This window comes from Dermacentor variabilis, chromosome 4 (assembly GCF_050947875.1).
Source record: "Dermacentor variabilis isolate Ectoservices chromosome 4, ASM5094787v1, whole genome shotgun sequence".
Lineage (NCBI taxonomy): Eukaryota > Metazoa > Arthropoda > Arachnida > Ixodida > Ixodidae > Dermacentor > Dermacentor variabilis.
In genome coordinates this window covers 19579417-19593727 of record NC_134571.1, presented here as the reverse complement: position 1 = coordinate 19593727, position 14311 = coordinate 19579417, and positions in this window count along the sequence as shown.

The window sequence follows — 14311 nt, the reverse complement described above, 5'->3', positions numbered from 1 at the left end:
ATTTGTAGCAAACATATTGTGAGAAACTGCAGAAATGACTTTAGCTCGTATGTGCCGTATGTATGTGCCGCATTGTATGTGCTGACGATTTTTCCGGCGGCACATACGATGTCGTTTCCGATTACCTGCTCAGCGTCACTTGCATGGTAAAGCAGACGCTGCCCTTTCACCGCATTGCAGCCATAAAAATAATCGTCAAGCGCACCTATCTTCTTAAAGGCAAATAGAAGCGTGTAAAGTCTGTTTCACATTTAGGGGAAAACTCGGAACGTGTTCCATCGCGATGCGGCAAGCAATGGAGTCGTGTGGCGGCAGCAGCTCGAGCAGACGCAGACGTTCGAGGGGCGGAGTCGTGATCTGCGTCGTCTGCTACGGCGGCGCGCGCAGGCCGCATTGTTGGGAAGCGTGCTACTGTCAGGGGCAGTGCACCGATTTCATTGGTAATGCGGGAACTGAGCTGATATTCTTTACTAAACGTTGTGCGTCGCCAAACTCTGAGCCTTCATTGGCGATAATGGAGTTCCACAAACTTCTTTTGACAGCATGCTTCATTTGTTCTTTCGAAAGGCCGGGACACTGAGCGCGTGCACGTATATTTCTTCACTGCGTGTGCTACCGTAATAAGCAGCGACAAAACGCACCAAGATGTGCGCGCAACGTGCTCAGTCTTTGTTTGACTCGAAAGGAAAACAAAGCACTCAACAATGATAACTATGGGGGTCGAACACGATGAAACAAACGGATACGATTAAAGGAATGTTTTAGGTTAAGAGAATGAGCTGGAAGTGATTTTTCTCGACGACCATTCACTACACCAGACAGACCCTGCCCGCCGGCGGGAAAGCGCACACGTCACGCTCTGAACTTCAGTTAGTATCTCGTCATGTCCCCAGCGGCAGCGATGACAGCGCTCATCCTGGAAGGCAGTGAAGTGTAGAATGACATGATCAGGGATGTATTCATTCGCAGCACGTCTCACTCGCTGACGATGGTGGATCGAAGCCTATCCTCGGGCGACTGATAGAGCGGATGGTGCGGCAGCGACACTTTCAACGAGCCTCAGACATATTAAATGATCTTGGCGCCCAGGGATTGAGGCGGCCTCTCCAAGAGAATGACTGCGCACTCTTCCAGCAGTTCTTGTACAACACGAGCAGTGTGGATAGGCGACCTATCGCGTTAGAATATATAGTCGCCTTCCAAAAACGGGCTGTCAAGAATTCATGGAATCAGTACGTCGTCTATGACTGCCCTGCAGCGATGAACTTACCTTCGAGGCGTATCAGTGGGCGCAGCACAACGCTTAGTAAAGAATACCTGCTCATTTCATGCAGTAACGATGAGATCGGCGCCCTCCAACTGACAGTTGAACGTTTCCCGACAATGCGGCCAGCGCGCGCCGCCGTAGCAGACGACGCCGTTCAAGATCCCGCCCCTCGAGCACCTGCACGAGCTGCTGCCGCCGCCTGACTCAAGCGCTCGCCGCATCGCGATGCAACGCGCTCCGAGTTTTCCCGTAAGTGTGAAACAGACTGTACATCGCCCTTCGAATGAAATGTCCACGCGCACACACGTAGGCACAGACCACGCGCGGTACGAAACGTGCCCAAACACGCGCAGAGCAGGAGGCAATCAAGGCGGTGCGAACGAGAAGTGGGAGAGGGGCACCACCCGCTAATAGAATTTTGCTTCGCATGCGGCGCTCTCAACGCCGGCGCAGCAGCGCCGCTCTCGGTGCCGTTCTTGTCCATAGTACCGGAACGTCGCTGGGGAGTCTCAAATCGTGTCATGCATTTACCTCAATTTCTCGGTTACTAAAGCTCTGTTCCCAATTACATTGACGCCTTAGACGTTTTAGAGCGTTGCTTTATCACTTTAACTTGACTTCATAGAAACCTTTATTGTCCCTTTAAAACTCGATGTAAAGAAGTCCCCAAGGCCAGACGACCTACCAAACGCTCTTTTTAAGAAATACGCAGAATGAGCCTCAAAATACTCGTGTGATCTGTTCTCTTGATCATTATCTGAGGGGCAAGTTCCGGACGACTGGGGAATCGCCAGAGTGAAACCTATCCTTAAGAATGGGGAAGAAAGACTGTATAAAGAACTATCGTCCGGTTTCCTTAACCTGTACTGCATGTAAACTTTTAGAACATATTATATATAACCGCATAACACAGTTTCCTGACAAACATAATATTTTAACAATGCATCAACATGGATTTCGGAAAGGTTATTCAACGTGTACCCAGCTAGCAGAAACTATACATGACTTTGCGCTTTGAATTAACAACGGAAAACAAACCGATGTAACTTTTATGGACTTTAAAAAAAGCGTTTGATAAAGTCTCTCATAAGAAGTTATTACACAAATTAGGGGAAATAATAAATAACCACCAACTTTTAAACTGGATTGCCGCATACATTAACAATCGAAAACAGTTCGTTGTCTTTAATGGAGAAACTTCGGAAGTTGATGGTGTCAACTCAGGTGTTCCCCAGCGGTCAGTGCTTGGACCCCTTCTTTTTCGTTTGTTTATTAATGATTCTGCAACATTTCTGTCAAAATACGATTGTATGCCCATGACTGCGTGGTTTACACAGAAGTGAACAGTACAGCTGACCAAATTCCTTTAAACGATACACTCAACAAAATTGTTCAGTAGTGTGATATGTGGAAAATGTGTATTAACTATAAAAGAACAGTGTTCTTGAGAGTTACTCACAAAAAAGTCCATTAACTTTTATCTATTCTATCAACAGCAGTGTTCTTCACGAAGTATCTCATTACAAAAACTAGGGCCTCTCGATAACAAATAACTTAGACTGCATGGACTAAACACATTGATTATGTCGTAAGAAATGCAAACTGCAAGTTGTCCTTTTGGGAAGAGCTTTAAAATTTACTACTCCTGATGTCCGCATGACCGCATATAAAGCGCTTATTGTCCCATCATTAGATTATGCAGCCATAATCTGGGACCCCTTCACTCGGTCCTATATTAGCAAGATTGAAAACGTACAAAAAGGGGTGTGCGATTCATATATAACAGCTCTGGACGTTCTTCTGTTTCTGCCCTTTTAACCAGATCCAACTTGCCCCAAATAACCCAAAGAAACCGGTCATCTAGGCTAAACTTTATGTATAAAATTGTAAAGGGGCACTATAAATTAGACACTTCAGAGGTAATAACCTTTTCATTCGGGTATACCACTCGACAAAGACACCTATTAACAATTGCTCCGTTTCGCACACGTAACAACTCCTTTAAATACTCTTTCTTTCCGCGGACAATAACTGAATGGAACCAGCTTACTAACACCCAAGTTCAACAGCCTTCACTTACCTTGTTTACATCGTGTCTTAGTATTTAGTACTTACCATATGCCTTCTCTTTTAGTTTATATTAGTTTGTTTACTCTTATGTATCTATGTATTTGTTTGTTGCTTTTTTTGTGATGTTTTCAACATTTGTACCCTCCGGCCAAAATCCCCAAAGTAGGATTGCAGTATCAATAAATAAATAAAAAATAAGAGGCCAATTTGACGTCAACTGCGTTGCCATTCCTCTTTCGAGAGCCGACGCAGCGAAAAAAATTTCCGCACAAGTGCACGCCTTCATACCCTGGACCCTAATTTACATCTCCCTATTCCGCCCGACCTTCCACGACGTTAACTGGACGAGTCCGTCTATAGCTTGGAGTAGCATGTTTCAATGCGTACTCCTTTCTTATCGGAATGACCAACAGCCCACTTTGTGACTTCTGCGGGTGCAACGAAACAATCGCACACCTTTGTGAGTGCCCTCGTTTCAACCCGCAAAGAGCAGCCCCCTCAGCCACCCTAGACCATCTGGATAAACGCCCACTACTTGTGACACTACTGGGACTTTGTGACAAATTGTGACTGCACACTGTGTAACGTAGGAAGGATGGTGACAGTGCGTAACACTAGGAAGGCCTTCGCAGACTGCGAGACAGTGCCCACTGAAACAGTTCTTTATCCTGTGTGTACGCGGGCGCGCGCCGCGCGCGCGCGCGTGTGTGTGTGTGTGTGCGTGTGTGTGCGTGCGTGCGTGTGTGTGTGTGTGTGTGTGTGTGTGTGTGTGTGTGTGTGTGTGTGTGTGTGTGTGTGTGTGTGTGTGTGTGTGTGTGTGTGTGTGTGTGCGTGTGCGTGTGTGTGCGCGCGTGTGTGTATGTGTTTGTGTGTGTGTTTTCCTTTTTTATAATTCTGTTTCTCTCTCTCACCTATCGCATCTCTTTGCCCCTCCCCCGGTACAGGGTAGCCAACAGGAGATAATCTCTGGTGATCCTCCTGTCTTTCCTTTGCCTTTCTCTCTCTCTCTCTCTCTTTCTCTCTCTTGACGGCGACCGCGACGATGCTGACACAACTGCGGTCAGTCACTTCAATAATGCAACTTACAATGTGCCCAGTACCTATAGGTCGTCATTGCGCATCTGCGTAAAGCGGTGATAATTCAGGCAATTCGCGCGTGCACTCATCAGCTGCATTTGGTAAACACGCGACCGTTTGGCGCAGCCCCAACCATCTTTATTACGAGCGCAAAAGCGAAAACGCGCTAATGCTGTTAAACTGGTTAATCTCAAGACACCGATAAGGCAGCGATAACAATCTCAAGGCCGCCATGACGTAAGCGTGCGTGCACAAGACAACAAGGGCTTAAGGACTCGGGTGACATGGCAAAATATGGCACGAGCTGGTGCAACGTGCTGGTGGAGCCCGGGGATGATGTTGCTGCAGGAGTGTTTAGCCTGGCTGTATAGGAGGCCATATCTCTGTTCGAGTGTCTCTCTCCGGGTTACAGAGGCATTCGACCACGTCGTCAGTTTCACGTGCAAACATGACTAGAAGTCTCACGAGACTTTCTTTAGAATAATTTTTGGTTCCGCGCCGAGCACCGTAGTCGGCGACAAATTGAAAATTCAGACCCAAATACACGACTGTTCAAACGAAACGAGCTAATTACGTTAGCTCGTTTTCGTGACGTCACGGCAAAGACGAACATCTTTCAATGACGGCGTCTCTCGGGGTATACGTAGATTTGGGAGCGAGGAGGCACGTTGAGTGCGCTTTTATGGGTGGAGCTTGTGCAGAATTCTTAGACTGTCACCCAGTACAATTGTTCCAGAGCCACAACATGTGTAAATCATCCTATTTTCCGAGTGTTCTATACTAAAGTCTTTCCGCTCGGTATTCAAGCTCCGCGTAAGGAACAAGATGAAATATCCCGCGTCGCCCAAGTTCCACGACAAGCATCCTGCTCCAAAAAAAGAGCTCTCGCCCGTACGGGGTCGTCATTGAGATAAAAGCTCTCCAAGACGGCGTCCGCCCAGCTATGACGACGGCACTTCCTCGCGACACCAGATGCGCCGATCCTCTGCCATGGCACGCATGCACGCTCCGCCGGCGGAGCATCGCGAATGCCACCGTCTCGGAAGGAAACGGGCGTCCAGCTAAAACTGCCTGCCTACCGCCAGTGCATGCGCGAGCGAGCAAAGAGATGGCTTGCAGAGCGTGCTCCCCCCTCCTTCTTCGTTTAATTTGTGTTTTCTGCTAAGTCTCTGCGCTCCCTCTTCTTCTTCGCCCTCTCAGCCCCGGAGAGATCACGTTGCCTCACTGAGTGCCCGTGTCTCGAGCCTTATGGGGAGGTTTTTGTTTGGGCACCGGCGCCAGGGGCGCTCCAGAAAGAGAAACTGTGTCTCCGGCCTCAAGCAGGCGACGAAGAGTCGCGTGATTTGAGATTTTGCTTGCGCGCCCAGCTCTCAACATCGCTGTCTATCTGTTTTTATATAACTGTCCTCCTCTGTCTCTTCGCGGGCAACGTCAGGCCAGAACCGTAGAAAAGTGAGCGAATCTGGTTTTCTCTTTTATTTCTCCCTCTCTCTCTCTCTCTCTTGTCAAAATGTCGGCCGGATGCAATGCAGACACGTGAGACTGTCCCCGACCCGTCAGCTGGGCACACACGCGCAAGCGGACCGTCACTCGAAAAAGGACGGCTTTGCTTTCTTTCTTTCTTTCTTCTGCGATTTCGTTGTTCTTAGTCCGTCTTGTTGCTCTCCTCGTTTTTATTGTATCTTTTTTCTGCTTTCCTGTGTTTGTCTAGCTTCTAAATTGGTGCCAACGTTGTTGTTTTTTCGTTTACTTCTTTTTTTTTCCACACTCTGCACATTCGAAGCAGCCGGCCAAAGAGAATAATACTAGGATACTGTTCATGCATACGCTTTTAACACAACTGGGAAACTCAACTGGAGTCCGACAGCGACGATTCGAACTAGGAGTCATAAAAAAAAAAAAAAAGTGCTTCTCTTCCTCTCTCTCTCTTCTCATTGTCGAGACGGGTGCACAAGAGAAAGAGAATGGCGTTGCTTAAAAAAAAAAAGATAAAATTAAAAAGCAGACAGAGAGAGCTCGTTCGAAGTACTAAAAATGTGCAACTAAGCGACGGCGCCCAAGATGCGGAGGTGCTCTTTTCGGTTGCACGCGTCAGTGCTCGGAGTCGTTCGCGCACCATAGGCCGGCACGGCGCGAAAAAAAAAAAGAAATGAAAAAGAAAGAAAAAGAAAACTCGAGATAAAGGAGCCCGACCGTCGTCGGAAAAGCGAAACGGCGCCGGCGATTCTCGCTCGCGCCGTGTTGTTGAACTCGATCTTGCGCGACCAAACTACGCCTACTATAAAGCCCGGCGTCAATCAACCGCGGTGTGGAATGCTGCGTGGCGACCAGCGAGGCATTGACGCACAGCGCGCGTGCGCGACTTGGCGCGCTGGTCAATAGCCCGTCGCGCCGGCCTGTGGCTTTTAGATTTCCGGCAAAAAAAATTAAAGAGGGAATATAAGAAAACGCGTTTCCAGAAGTTCTGCGGTCTGTCTCAGTTCCTGCTCTTCGGGCCAGCCGCGTCCGACCGTCTCTTTCTGCGAGAGTCCCACGGTAAACATTGGCGGGTGTGAGTAACCAGCAGCCACTGCAGCAAAGTGCAATTTTTTTCCTTTCTTTTTCCGTTCTTCCTCTTTCTTTTCTTTTTTTTTTGCGACAACAAAACGAGTGTGGTGCCCTTGTGGGTGGCAGCGACGTTGCAGAGTGTGACGACAGGCGGCAACCAGCGTGTCAGGAAGCTCGCCCTGTGTCATTCAGTTAAAAGCCGGCCCGCATCGCGTGCCTGTGGAGAGCCAGAAACAGCGTGTTGAACGACTGCTCCTTTTTCTGTCAATTTCGCGCTACCAAAGTAAAGAAATATTAGAAAGAACTGAAATAATGATAGACTGCACATTGTAGCAGCACAGCGAGGGAAGGTGTGCATAACGCGTAATGACAATAAGCAGCGGTTCAAAGGCACACGTTGCACAATGCCCCACATATAAGTACTACATGTATAGCACATACACAGGTTCACGTACAAGTCGTGCATTGTCTTATTATGCACATCGTACTACAAACCACATACTTTTATTGGTATCACGTGCAGTTTGGAAGTTGTCCCAATCTGCACAACGCACCAACCCAGAACGATGAAGTACGTAAGGTTCTCTAGTAGTTCTGTGCGATTTCTGACGCCTGGCCATTTCTCAAATCCTCGAATAACTCGCCGGACCTTGTCTTGTCTTGTATCCTAAACAGCGGCGCATACCACTATGGGGGATTGACCAAGAAGCAGGCGGTTTTCCGTATACTTAGAAGTAAAGCAGAACTAGATTTGAATAGTGGAGCGGGGGACTATAGAACTCTAATTTAGCAGTGTAAGGAAAATATTGTTAAGAATTTTGATAAAATAAGTTAACGTAAAGCAATGAAATAATAGAAATTATTGATAATTTTAGAAATTCAGCAAGGTACTCTTTTTGTCTCTCTAATAAAATTATAAACTGCAAGAAAAGCATCCCTGCGGCTGGATCCCAGTGAAGTCACCCCAAAAGAAAGAATGGTTGGCGAGGTTACCGATAGCCCAAGTTTGATAAATGAGTATTCCAACAGTTTTCTTTGTCTTAGAAAGCGGCGGACCTCTCAATAAAGTTCTTCTTCTTCTCTCTTGGGGCCTTTAAAAATGTTTGCCTTCTCCTTGTTACTTTACGTTTGAAATCTGAAGCCATCGGTAAATTACGGTGTCCATGCAGACTTGCACAGTCACGGACGCCTTCTTTCTTCCGTCTCCATCTTTCATCATCATCATCATCATCATCATCATTCATCCTACTTAATGTCCACTGCAGGACGAAGGACGATCTGCAGTTACCCTTGCCTGTCATGAGATCTTATGCTTGCAAATTGCTTAATCTCATTGCTTCGTCTAAGCACGTTCTCCTGCCACACATTCTGTTACTTTACCACATCACCCGTTATCTGCTCTACGCATGACATGACCTTACCCCAATTTTTCTCATAATATCAACTATCAGCGAACTGCGTTTCATCTCTCTGGTTCACACTGCTGTCTTCGTGTGTCTTGAATGAACGCCTATACAATTTTTCCTTCCATCACTCCTTGCGCAGTCCTCATCTTATTTCCAAATTTCTTTGTTATCGTTAAAGCGTCGGTTCTGTAGAGAAAGAGATAGCAGGAATGCACGTAATGGCAGGCAGCTGAATCAGAGGTACTTCTCAATCTTAACTAGAAGGGATCGGGTGGGGGGAGGGGGGGGGGCATGGAAAGGAACACAAAAGAATTAAACTACATACACAGTCCAACGATAGCAGGCAGCGCGTCTCAAAGTTTATTACAGTTTTGGCCCGATCGGTCTTAGGAACTTGTGCAGCAGAGACGTAGATTTATGCGCGGAAATATATTGGAAGCAGTGGCCTACAACTTTTTCTTCTGATAGTGAACGATTGTCCAGTCTTTCGAGCACTGCGCAGTTGTTTAGGTTAGTACTGGAAGAATGCGTTCATTGCGTCCTTTTCAACGATGTTGGTAAGCTGCCATCCGCAACCGGAGTCTCCGCCGGCGGTTCCCGCCAAACACCGTCCGCGTTAGCGCGGTCATTCTCTTCGATCACCGCGACGTGCCTTCTCCCGGGGAGGGCGCCAGCGCTTCCGTCGGCGACGGGTTTTTTCGCTCGGCTCATGTCGCGTTGTGCGCGTGTGTGTATATTTATACATGCGGAAGCGCTGAGATCATGCCTTACCCCCCGGGCACCCTGCGTCCACGCCCCCTCCTCTTGTAACCCGGGTCCATGCGGCGTCGAGGGCCCTGTTCGCGTCACCGTCCTTGCACTGCCACCGTCGCAGCTGCCCAAAATAGGTAAACCGGCGCAAACGATGCTGCTGGTGCTGCTGTCGCCGCCGGGACCTTCCCTGACTGCGGGACCTCACTCAAGCGCCCACGGCGAGACCCCGCGCTGCAATGCTTATAGTCGGCTCGGCGGGACGCGTGAGTGATGGTGGGCCGCGTCGCTCGGCTGCCTCGGCAAAGCTGCGGATAAAAAATGGAATGCGTTCGTCGGAGGAGAACAAGCGCCCTAATGAGAGCCGCTCGTGGGTTGCTTGCGCGCAGAAGGCGGCCACAGTTAGAGGAGAGCGAGACTCTGTGAAATAACAGAAATAGTTTATATATATAGCCTTATGGAAGGTAAGCGAGTACACACCGTTACTCTAAATTCTTAGGTCTTATTGGCGAAGCTGGTGGCTTGTTAATTGACAGCACATGCCGCTGGGCCAGCTGGTTCTTCGTAGCAGGTTACGGGTACACAGCCTAGATGGGGGAAGGGAAGGAGAGAGAGGCAGACCGCACAAACGTTCTTGAATCATCCATCTTCTGAGTTTACGCCGAAACGTGTTTGTTGACATTTGTGATATTAAGTGAACGCACTTTCGACGACGCGCGCAGTGGAATAATCTAAATTCCAGTGACAACTTGAGCAATCGGCGCATTTGCCTCGTGTGTGGCCAAGTAAATGTGCGCTCGTAGCACTGAGTGTAGCGCGCAATTAGATGAAAGCTATGCACCCCTTCCGTAGTGTCCGCAGGGGACTTCAGAGGTAAGTCGCGCGGAGGTGGTGCATCAAAACTGCCCTTTTAGCCTACGGTGGCGTTGACTCGCCATTGCAGTCAGACTTCGACCATCTTGGTTTGGGCAAGTATGACGGGTGGGAAAGCACGCTCGTGGAAAATCCCATATGCCTTATACTTGATAAGTTACTTGATAGACGAGAGTAATAATGCTTTTTGTTTCCTTCTGTTATCTATGCATAACTATGTCGTTGTGATGCATATGTTGAATTTCTGGTCGGCCAATGACAATTCTGTACGCCCGCTCTGCTTAAGGCCTGGTACCAAGCTAGCAGTACAGAGTGAGTGAAAACATTACTGAAGATTTCCGGCGATTTGGGCAGGGTGGGGTCACAAGCACCCCAGCCTAGCTGACGTTCTCGAGCCCTTGGACACGGGCGGCTTCCTCGGCGTGCCGGACGGCCCACACTTGATCAGCGAGGTCGTGGCTGAGTGGGGCCGCCTCCCATCACGCCCCGTGAATCGAGCAGTACGGAATAAACAACACTTAAAATAAATAAAGAATTTGTGCAGAATATATTGAGATGTGCTAATAATATTGAATAAGCAGAGGTTCAATGTGTTCTTCTGCCTTTTCTTCTTCCTTTGTTTTCTTTTTATTTATTTTCTTAATTCCTTTTTTTTTTTTTACTTCGTGCTTTCTTCTTCTGTCGCATACATATTTTTCAGCCTTTATCAAGATGATAACACTCCCACGGCTGGAGGTTCCTGAACCAAATTCATCGCTCTGTTCTACACTCATTACCAAGATGAACTGATCAAGATCACAACGTGAGGCCCACAGGGTTAATTCATAGCAATTTTCGATTGCTTTATGCACGAGTGTTCATATGTTGCTTCAGAGCGACCAAAAACGAGAAATTAGGTACTCGACGGGACGGTTAACATAATATTATTGTTTATTCTTCAAAATTCAATTTTCAAAAAGTTGTGAATGGCCAAAGAAGAACATATAAGGAGATGACGTATGTCATGTTTCCCAGTAACAAAGTAGCACCAATGGACCATTAACTTAGCACAGCTCTATTTACTTTCATCATGATGCTTAACACACATGCAAAATACGATACTATCACTGCGACTCATCCGTGGCCTCATGTTGTCGGCAAAAACCCACAACAGCTTCAGTATGCTTATGCAGCCGAAGTTGAGCAGCGCCAAGAGCAGGGGGAAAAAATTAGCACCTGGGTGTCCGCACAACAGTAGGTGCTTTTGTACAGGCTGCAAAATTATTGCTGTTCTCAACGCAGCTATGCGAAACACCGGGTCGCTGCTGCAGTGTCTCACCAACGCTAGCATAAATATTTATGCCCAGCGGTAACTCGAAGCAGCGCTAATTCCGCCCGCTATGCGTAGCATTTCGTCGTTCTCTTTTCGACGACCGAAGATAAAAGGAAGAAATAAAGTATACTCACACCCCTCCGTCCTTCTTCCCGTACAACCAAGAACAGGACCAGCACAAGCGTCGTTTCGGAAAATGCGTGCAGAAAAATGCGACGCTGATACAATGTACGCGCCCCAGCGGGCAGGAATTCTTTGGTATCTGAAGCAACCCCGCTGCCAGGGACACCTAAAATAGGCAAACCGCAGCTTCTGCTACTGCATGCTGTCACTGCCGAGATAGCAAGGACACGACCTTTGTATTGGTTCGCGGGATACCTAGGAGAAGTCTTTCGCAGCACCGTGGGACGTCTTAATCATTAAAACCATGCAGTGTTATGGAAGCTGAGAAATACACTGTGCTGAAGAAGTCACTGGTGCGTGGTATAGAAAACAAACAGCATAGTGATTCAGTCGTACTCATGTCATGCATATGTATGCTTCAAGTTTTTAGGCCATTGGTCCGTATTTCGTGCTCGACGACGGCCAAGAATAAGACACAAATGTAAGTTTTCGATCTGCGCGGCGCTTGCCAACTGTTCAGGACCTCATTAATCCCAAAACTACACGGCAGTCTTCTCCAAAGCAGGAAAGTGGCTGCACGTTCCTATAGGAAGGACACGATGTCTGTCGACTGTGCCGTGGAAGTTTATAACTTTCAGTAAACGTACCTTTGACCATCCCCTTTTTTACTGAACATCTTACCGAGTATGTGCGCGCCTGAACTGAGCGTCGACGTGTTCCTAATCATTATCTTGGAATATTTGCTACTCTTTGGCAAGAAAGGCTAACCAAAGAAGTAGGGACGTCGTGCGTGCGTGAGCGCGTGTGTGTATGTGCGTGTGAAGGGAATCAATGTTGATCTTGAGTGCGAACTAAAGCTGCCACACTTGCTGTTTCTGATCGGGAGATGCCACAAGCCTTAAATGCCTGCACAGATGTTGGAGGCGCTAGCTACCTTCTTTACTACTGCACAGCTTTGGTGACACGAAGTGATGGGAAGGAAGAGAGGACGAGAAAGAGGCGAATGACTGTCGGAAATGGCATGCCTGAGCGAAAAAGCCGGGAGGCGCCATTGCGCTCTCTATGGGCAACGCCGGGGGCGCAGACACGCCGCGGTCTTGCGCGCCTGCGCAGTCACCACTGTAGAAGGCGCCCTGCGCGTGCGTCTTCGCGAGTCTCTTCGGAATCACCGCCATACGCCTCCACGCTGGTGCCTCCACGCGCGCAAAAGGAACATCTCCACGGGAGTCGCTGACTGGCGCGCCAGACACTCCGCGGAACGAACGAAATGAAGCAAAAATAGGATAAGAAAACAGGAAGTTGCCACAAGAGTTGTTACCGCTCCCTTTATTTCTTTACTTTTTTGTGACGCGAACTGACAGCAGTGCTGTAGCGCCATGTGTGGCGGAATTCCGAGCAGCCCCAGGGCGCGTCGAAAGAGCATGTAAAGCGCGCGACGGGTTTCAAACCGTCTCTGGTGCCACTTCGTCCATCAAGTGGCGAACGCTTTGGCTTGTTTTTTACCTGGGTTCCTTGTGGTCCTGTGCACAATGCTCCATACCCAGCAGCCGTGGCGGCTTCTTTGCCGTCGTTAATTGCGCGGTGTTACTTAATGTAGTCGATGCAAAGAACTTTAATGGTCGCTGCAAATGCTGGCGTAGTTGGCCAAGACGCTAGGATTGCTATTCTAAGCTGAAGAGAGTCCACGAAAAGCAATTATCGTGAGGCACACGCTTCCCTCGGGCCTGTGTGGCCGCTGTAGGTTTACGTCCGCAGGGAGCAAGGGCTGCTTGCACGAACATTTAATAACGAAAATAATAACCAATTTAAGAACGCCTTTCTAAATATTTCTATACAACGTCTAGTCGTCACAAGAACGCGTTCGTAAATTCGTTATTGTTTTCGGTATCAAATGTTCGTGCAAGGACTGCAAGTACACGTATAGCTGTGTCACAAGCTCCGCATTGTCTCCTTTTGAACATCAGCCGTGGAAATGGATCACTTCGGCGTGCGAATCGCGACGTACACTGCGGGTCCACGCTATAAGACGACTTGCGCTTTTGCGACTTACGATAAGCTCTGGTACTTTCAAAGAAGGCTGTACGGCTGCGTGGGAATTAGACAAGTAACCGTTTGGAATAATATCTTTGGACTGTGCTGTATGAGTTCATGTGCACACGTTTCCCCAGAAAGTGCAAATATATGGGCGTATATACTTCGCGCAAGGACAGTAAGTACAACGGCAACAAACAGTGCTGGTGACTGAGCGAGCTGTTAGTACTACAGTTCTTATAATGGACTGCTTCGCCTCCACCAGCTAGCCGATGCACCTCGTTCTCAAGCCGACTGCATATCACTACACTTATATCGCATCCATTTTACTTATGAATCGAGTAAATATATTCGCATAGGTGAGTGGTGGCTGGAACAAAGCGTAATGCTACATCATTAGAATGTGTGTTCAGGAAAAGAAATCGACGGAGATGCATGATCAATATATTCTCGAAAAAATAGAAAAAGACACGTCTGATTACAATTCATTATCTCCAAGAAAAAGACGCCACCCACAATTCCTTTTTTGCCTCTTTTTGCCTGTGTTTTGCCTCTGTGCCTCCCATAAGAATAAGAGTGGCATTTCTGCTATTCTGGAAGCGTAATTTACCAGTTAAAACCAACGTAGTGCTATTCTCTATATAGTAACCTTCAACGGAACACGCAGGATAAGGCGCGACGCGTATGGGCGCCACCAACTCGTACATGTTTGACCCGCATTTACTGTTGGAAACAGTTTCAGCAGCTAGATATGGCTATAAGCCCACATTCCTCACGACCCCACCGTACACCGTGTGGCGAAAGTTATTTCGTCGAGAATTGCAGCGCGTCGTAAAATAACAGTAAATCTTACTA